This window comes from Pongo pygmaeus, chromosome 5, assembly GCF_028885625.2.
Source record: "Pongo pygmaeus isolate AG05252 chromosome 5, NHGRI_mPonPyg2-v2.0_pri, whole genome shotgun sequence".
Taxonomy (NCBI): domain Eukaryota; kingdom Metazoa; phylum Chordata; class Mammalia; order Primates; family Hominidae; genus Pongo; species Pongo pygmaeus.
The window spans coordinates 13470197-13478562 of record NC_072378.2 but is presented as its reverse complement, the minus strand read 5'-3'; positions in this window follow the sequence as shown (position 1 = coordinate 13478562).

Here is an 8366-nt window from a genome sequence, read left to right as displayed (position 1 = left end):
CTGTATTCCATAGAGAAAAAAGCTAGGTCTTTATTGCCTTCTGCAACATCACCAAAGATCTGGGCCTCAGGTGGCTCAAGCCATCTTTCTGCCTGGGGAGAAGTGAAATTTGTTAACACCAATAAGGCAAAGAGAAAGGTAATTCTTTGCTTCTGACATGGAAAACAGGATTATGCAGCAAGATTTCAGCCATGGGAGGCAGGCTATAGTGTTAAAAAGGGATTTTCTAAATGCCTTTATCCACCCTCCTTTTCTTTCACCCTGAGACCAAGCGTGCCTTTTTCCCTGCTAAATCCCTAGTGCCTCCAGAGCTCCTGGGACAAAGTTGGCACTCAATTAATACAAGTTGAATAAGGCAGTGAATATATCCAGAGTCTAATCCTGTTATGCCTCAAAGGATACTGTCAAGAGAGTGAAAAAGCAACCCACAGAATGAAAGAAAATATTTGCAAATCACATATCTGATAACGGATTTATACCCAGGATATATAAAGAACTCCTACAAAAAACAAAAAAACCTAAATTTATAAAATGGGCAATGGACTTGAATAGGCATGTCTCCAAAGAAGATACGTAAATGGTCAATAAGCTCATGAAAAGATGCTTAACATCACTAACCATCAGGGAAACACAAATCAAAACCACAGTGAAATGCCACATCATACCCATTAGGAAGGCTATTATGAAAAAAAAAAAAAAAAAAAAAACAGAAAATAACATGTTGGCATGGATGTGGAAAAGCAGAAACCTTCCCGGGTTGCTGGTGGGAATGGAAAATGGTGAAGTGCTATGGAAAATAACTTGGCAGTTCAAAAAATGTAACAGAATTAAACAGAATTAACATATGATCTAGTGGTTCTACTCCTAGATGTATACACAAAGCAATTGAAAGCAGGGGCTGGAACAGATACTTGTACATTCATGTTCATAGCAGCACTATTTACAATAGCCAAAAGGTGAAAGCAATGCATCTCCAACGATAGACGATTGAATAATCATCATGTGGTATATGTATATATGTATATAATATAACATCATGTGGTGTATGTGTATATATGTATATTGTAATTTGTATATATGTATATAATCATATATATACGTATGTGTATATATACAACAAAATATTTTTCAGCCATAAAAAGGAATGGAGTTGTAATGTTAGCAGTGGTGAATTCATACGGGTCTGCAGCAACCTCAATGCTTGCCTCCTCAGAAGAAAGAATTCGACCAAGGGGCATAAAGCAGAGGGAGAGACCGAGGCAAGTTTTAGCACAGGAGTGAAAATTTATTAAAAAGTCTTAGAGCCAGAACGAAAGGAAGTAAAGTATACTTGGAAGAGGGCCAAACAGGTAACTTGAGAGATACAAGTGCATGGTGTGAACTTTGACTTGGGGTTTTATACATTGGCATTCCACATGTGCAGTGGCCTGCCAGCACTTGGGAGGGGCCATATGCACAGTGTGTTTACTGGAGTTGTACGCATGCTCACTTGAGGCGTTTTTCCCTTACCAGTTGAATGTTCCTAGAGGAAAGTCGTATACCGGTTAAACTCTGCTATTTTGCCTCTTAGTGCAAATGCTTGAGTCCCATTTGCCTAACGCCTGAGATCTTATTGGGAAGCTGCTGATCACAGTTTCAGGTGTTTCTATCAATTGGGAGACTGCCTTTCCCTGGTACCAGCTGTGACCCATTATTATTTTAGAGAAACAGTATGACAACTGCCTGGCCATTGTCTGCTGGCTCCCTGACATTCCTGATGGTGGTGGGGGAGCCCTCTCCTGCCCTGCTCATGTCTACCTAACAACCTACTCTAACAGTGACACATGCCACATGGATGCACTTTGAAGACATTATGCTAAGAAGCCAGACACAGAAAGATTGTATGATTCCACTTACATGAGGAACCTAGACTAAGTATATTCATAAAGACAGAGAGTAGAATAGAGGTCACCAGGGGCTTGGGGAGGGAGGAGTAGGGGTTGTTGTTGAATATGGGTACAGAATTTCTGTTTGGACAGATGAAAAATTTCTGGATGAGTGGCACTGAGCACAACGGTGTCAATGTCCTTAATGCCACTCAACTGTACTCTTAAATATGGTTAAGATGGTAAATTTTGTGTTATGTGTATTTTACCACGACAACAACAACAAAAAGAAAATTTGGGAGGCTGCTAGGGGAAAAAGATCTAATCCTATTGACTCGACTTACGTATCTCTCAAAGAGCTGTGTGCTCTTTTCTGTTCTCACTGCTACTGGCCTAGTGAGTCCAGCTCCCATTGCTTGTACCTAGATTATTGCAGTGGCCTCCTCATCTGTCTTCTGTGCTCATTCTTGCCCTTTCTAATTGATTCTCCGCAGAGCAGCCCGAGGGGACCTTCAAAACGTAAATGGATTGTGTCAGCCCTCTGCCTAGTAAGTGCAGAATGCTGGAAGGTTCAAGCCAGGAGTACTATGACTAGATTGACCCTATTTAAAAAACTGTGGCTCCTGTAGGGACGTCAGATTTATAAGAAACCAAGAGAAGTGGGTCTCAGACTTTAGTGCCATCAGCTGGAGGGCTTGTTAAGACCCAGATTTCTAGGTCCCAACCCTAGAGTTTCTGACTCAGTAGGTCCGGGGTGAGGCCTGGAAATGTGCATTTCTAACACGCTCTCAGGTGATTCAGTTGCTTCTGATCCTGGAACCACAGGGGTTTTTTTTTTTTTTTTTTTTTTTTTTTTTTTTTTTTTTTTTGAGATGGAGTCTCTGTCGCCCAGGCTGGAGTGCAGTGGCGCGATCTCGGCTCACTGCAAGCTCTGCCTGCCGGGTTCACGCCATTCTCCTGCCTCAGCCTCTGGAGTAGCTGGGACCACAGGCGCCCGCCACCATGCCCGGCTAATTTTTTGTATTTTTAGTAGAGATGGGGTTTCACCATGTTAGCCAGGACAGTCTCCATCTCCTGACCTGGTGATCCGCCCGCCTCCGCCTCCCAAAGTGCTGGGATTACAGGCGTGAGCCACCGCCCCCGGCCTTAAATTTTTATTTCATTTTTTATTGTATATACTTAAAGCATATCACGTTTTGGTGTACACATACATGGCAAAATGATTAATACAGTCAAGCAAATTAACATATCCATTATCTCACGTTCTTTTTTGCATACATGTGGTTAGAACATCTAAAATCTACTGTTAGCAAATTTCCAGTATACAACACACTATTATTAACTATTGTCCCCTGTGTGTGATAGATTTCAAAACTTATTCCTTCTAACCGAAACTTTTTTCTTTTTTTGAGACAGGGTTTTGCTCTTGTCACCCAGGCTGGAGTGCAGTGGCACGATCTTGGCTTACTGCAAACTCTGCCTTCCGGGTTCACGTGATTCTCATGCCCCAACCTCCTGAGCAGCTCGAATTACAGGTGCCTGCCATTAGACCCAGCTAATTTTTGTTATTTTTAGTAGAAACAGGGTTTCACCATGTTGGTCAGGCTAGTCTCAAACTCCTGACCTCAAGTAATCTACCCCACCTCAGCCTCCCAAACTGCTAGCATTACAGGCACGAGTGGCCAGGCCTGGCTTGAAATTTTGTGCCCCTGGACAAACCATCTCATTACCGCCACCACACCTGCCCAACTTGCAGGCCCTGGAAACCCCCATTCTACTCGTGTTTTTATGTATTTGACTTTTTTAGATTCCCTACATAAAGTGAAATCATGCAGTATTTCTTTCTCTACTCGGCTTGTGTCAGTGTAGTATCTTTTAGGTCCATCCATGTTTTTGCAAATGGCAGGATTGCCTTCTTTTTAAAAGCCAAATAATTAGTGTCTAGAATTGCTGGGTTCTTAGTCTCACTGACTTCAAGAATGAAGCCACAGACCCTCATAATCAGCGTTATAATTCTTAAACACAGCGTGCCAGGAAGTTGCTCCTTCTGATATTCGAATGTGTTCAGTTTCTTCCTTCTGATGGATTCACGGTCTTTTTGACTGAACAGTGAAGCCACGGACCTGCGGGATAAGCGTTACAGCTCTTAAGTCGGCACGCCTGGAGTTGTTCTTCCCAGTAAGTTTGCGGTCTTATTGACATGAAAGGAGAAGCTGCAGACTTTCATGGCGAATGTTATAACTCATAAAAGCAACGTGGACGTAATGTGAGCCCAGTAAGAATTAGTGCACACAGACAAAGAACAAGTCTCCCACTACGCGGAAAGTAGACCCGACCAAATTGCCACTGCCGCCTCGGCAGCCTGCTTTTATTCTCTTATCTGGCCCCACCCACATCCTGCTGATTGGTCCATTTTACGGAGAGCCGAGTGGTCTGTTTTGACAGGGCGCTGATTGGTGCGTTTGCAATCCCTGAGCTAGACACAAAGGTTCTCCACGTTCCCACTAGATTAGCTAGATACAGAGTGTGGATTTGTGCATTCACAAACCCTGAGCTAGACACAGGGTGCTGACTGGTGTGTTTACAAACCTTGAGCTAGATACAGAGTGCCCATTGGTGTATTTACAATCCCTTAGCTAGACATAAAGGTTTGCCAAGTCCCCACCAGAGTAGCTAGATACAGTGTCCATTGGTGTATTTACAAACCCTGAGCTAGACACAGGGTGCTGATTGGTGTGTTTACAAATCTTCAGCTAGATACAGAGTGCCGATTGGTGTATTTACAATCCCTTAGCTAGACATAAAGGTTTTCCAAGCCCCTACCAGACTCAGGAGCCCAGCTGGCTTCACTCAGTGGATCTTGCACCGGGCCGCAGGTGGAGTTAGCTACGAGTCCCGCGCCGTGTGCCTGCACTCCGCAGCCCTTGGGTGGTCGATGGGACTGGGCGCACCCCAGCACACCCTCCGCAGCCGCTGGCCCGGGTGCTAAGCCCCTCATTGCCTGGGGCAGTCAGGGCCGGCCGGGGGCTCCGAGTGCCGGGCCCGCCAAGCACCTGCCCACCCGGAACTCCAGCTGGCCCGCAAGCGCCCGCGCAGCCCCGGTTCCCGCTGGCGCCTCTTTTTCCCCACCTCCCTCCAAGCTGAAGGAGCCGGCTCCCTCCTTGGCCAGCCCAGAAAGGGGCTCCCCCAGTGCAGCGGTGGGCTGAAGGGCTCCTCAGGTACGGCCGGAGTGGGTGCTAAGGCCGACGAGGCGCTGAGAGCGAGCGAGGGCTCTCTGTCACCTCTCAATATGACATTAATGTACATACTACAATTTCTTTATTCATTTACCCAACCACAGACACTTAGGTTGATTCCATCTCTTGGCTGTTGTGAATAGTGCTGCAGTGAAAATGGGAGTGTAGAGAGCTCTTCAATGCACTGATTTCAATTCCTCTGGATATAAATCCAGGAGTGGGATTACTGCATCATATGGTAGTTCTAGTTTTGATCTTTTGAGGAACCTCCAAACCATTTTCTTTAGTGGCCAATTCACATTCTGGGACCACACTTTGAGAACCATTGTCCTTACATGTAAGCAGGGAGAGCACAGCTCTTTGTGGCCTGGTCTTACTGTCTTAATTCTTGCCCGTCTGTCCTTCAAATAGAATATTTGCCAAAGTATCCATTTTTTTTTCATGTTCCCCAGGCCGTCATCTAGTAAGTTCTGTCTGCCGGGAACACTCTTCTTTCTCCATTCCTCCAATCTCCTCTGTACCCCCGTGTTCTGCCTGGTTAATTATCATTCATCCTGCAGGTATCTATCTTTGGGTGTATGTTTGCGCATCTATTTTTAAAAAGCAAATCTATTGAGATAGAGTTCACATACCATACAATTCACCCATTTAAAGTACACAGTTCAGTGGTTTTCGTAGAGTCACAGGTATGTGCAGCTATCACGATGGTCCATTTTAGATGATTTTCACTGCCCTGAAAATAAATCCCTTAGTCTTAAGCTATCACCTCTCTGCCTCTCCCTTTTCCACTCCCAACCCTAAGCAACCAGTAATCTACTTTCTGTCTCTATAACTTTCCCTGTTTAGGATATTCATACAGATTGAATCTTATAGTATGTGGTCTTTTGTGACAGGCTTCTTTCACTTGGCATAATATTTTTAAGGTTCATCCTTGTTGAAGCATGTATCGATATTTTATTCCTTTTTATAGTGGAATGATATTCCATGCCTCATTTTGGTTCTCCATTTGTCCATGTGTAACCCTGGACAATTGGGTTGTTTTCAGCTTTTGACTATTACAAATAGTGCTGCTGTAAACATTCTTTTTTTGAGATGGAATTTCACCTTGTAGCCCATGCTGGAGTGCAGTGGCATGATCTCGGCTCACTGCAACCTCCGCCTCCTAGGTTCAGGCAATTCTCCTGCCTCAGCCTCCTGAGTAGCTGGAATTACAGGCGCCTGGCACCATGCCCGGCTAATTTTTGTATTTTTAGTAGAGACGGGGTTTCAGCATGTTGGCCAGGCTAGTCTTGAACCCTTGACCTCAGGTGATCCATCTGCTTTGGCCTCCCAAAGTGCTGGGATTACAGGCATGAGCCACTGCACCCAGCCCTGTAAACATTCTTGTACAAGTTTCTGTGTGGACAGATGGTTTTATTTCTCTTAGATATATATCTAGAAGTGGAATTGCTGGGTCATATAGTAACTCTGTTTAATCGGTTGAGGAACTGCCATCTGTTTTCTAAAGCAGCTGCACCATTTTACATTCCTACCAGCAATGTGCGAATGTCTAATTTCTCTACATCTTGCTAACACTTGTTATTATCTGCCATTTTAAAAATCATAATCATCCTAGTGTGTGTGAAGTATTATCTTATCGTGGTCTTGATTTGAATTTCCTTGGTGTCTAGTGATGCTGAGCATTTTGTCATGTGCTTTTTGGCCACTTGTATATCTTCTTTGAGGAAGAGTGTATTCAGATATTTTACCCATTTCTAATTGGATTGTCTTCATAAGAGTTCTTTAAATACCCTAGATACAAGTCCCTTATCAGGTGTATGATTTGCAAACATTTTCTCCCATTCTGTGGGTTATCTTTTCACTTTACTGGTGGTGTCCTTTGAAACATAAAAGCTTTTAATTTTGATGAAATTTAATTTATCTATTTTTTTCTTTTGTTTTTCATGATTTTGTTGTCATATCTAAGAATCTTTTGCCAAACCTAAGGTCATGAAGATCTACCTCTATTTTCTTCCAAGGGTTTTATAGCTCTTGCTCTTACATTTAGGTCTTCGACCCATTTTGAGTTAATTTCTTGGATATGGTTTGGGTAGAGGATCCAACTCCATTCTTTTGCATACAGCTATCCTGTTATCTCCACACCATTTGTTGAAAAGACTGCCTTTTTCCCATTGAATGATCTCAGAACCCTTGTCAAAAATCAATTAACCATGGGTATATGGATTTACTTCTGGACTGTATTCTATTCCATTGATTTATGCATGTCTCCGTGTGCCAGCACCACATTGTCTTGATTATCCTTTCTGCTTAAATGTTGTTACAGTATTTCATCAAACACATTGTGATCTTGCAGATGTTACAGTGTAAAAAGCAAGGATCAGTGTTTATTGTATCCCAACGCCTGAGATGTTAAGGTCTTAGGATTGATTAAATGCATGTGTCTGGGAAAACTTTCTCTATCCCCATAGACTAGATTAATCCTCTGCTCTGTGTCCCTGTTTCACCCAGGACTCATCACAGCGTTTATCATACTATTGTGACTGTTCCTCTTAAAGCCAGCGGTTCTCAAAATGTGGCCCGCAGACCAGCAGTATCACCCTCACTTGGGAACTTGTTAGACATGCAAATTCTCAGACCCCATCCCAGCCCACTGAATCAGATACTCTGGAGGTGGGGCTCAGCCATGTGTATTTTATCAAGGCCTCTGAGTGAATCTGACACACACCGAGGTTTGAGAGCCCCTTGATTCATAAGGTCTGTGAGGGTAGGAAGCACACTTATCTGCCCACCATTGTGTCCCTAGCACCTGGCATGGTGCCTGATATGGATTAACAATCAATAAATGTTGAATAAATAAATAAATGAACGAAGGGCCGTGACTTGCCCAAGGTCACATGGACAGTAGGTGAAGGCTAAGAGCTACATCACCTCTTTCTGTCTTGGTTGCCGGGCTTATGGTGTGAGGTTGACAGGAATATCCTAATTCATTCAACAAGCATTTGTTAAAGAATTACTGTGTTCTCAACATTTTGCAAAATTTGGCCAAATGCTCTGGCTTTGGTAATAAAATGTGAGCCATCAGTAGATAACTTTGTAGGATCATTAGAAACACTTCAGGTTCAGAAAGAATTGGGGAAAGTTCGACTTTATTAAACAGCAGGGGGAGCTTTGTAAAGAAGAAAGCAGCCCATGTTGTAGGGCAAGCCAACCCAGCATAAGGACACTTATTTATTTATTTAAGAATAAATTGGTTCAAAGCTGCTTT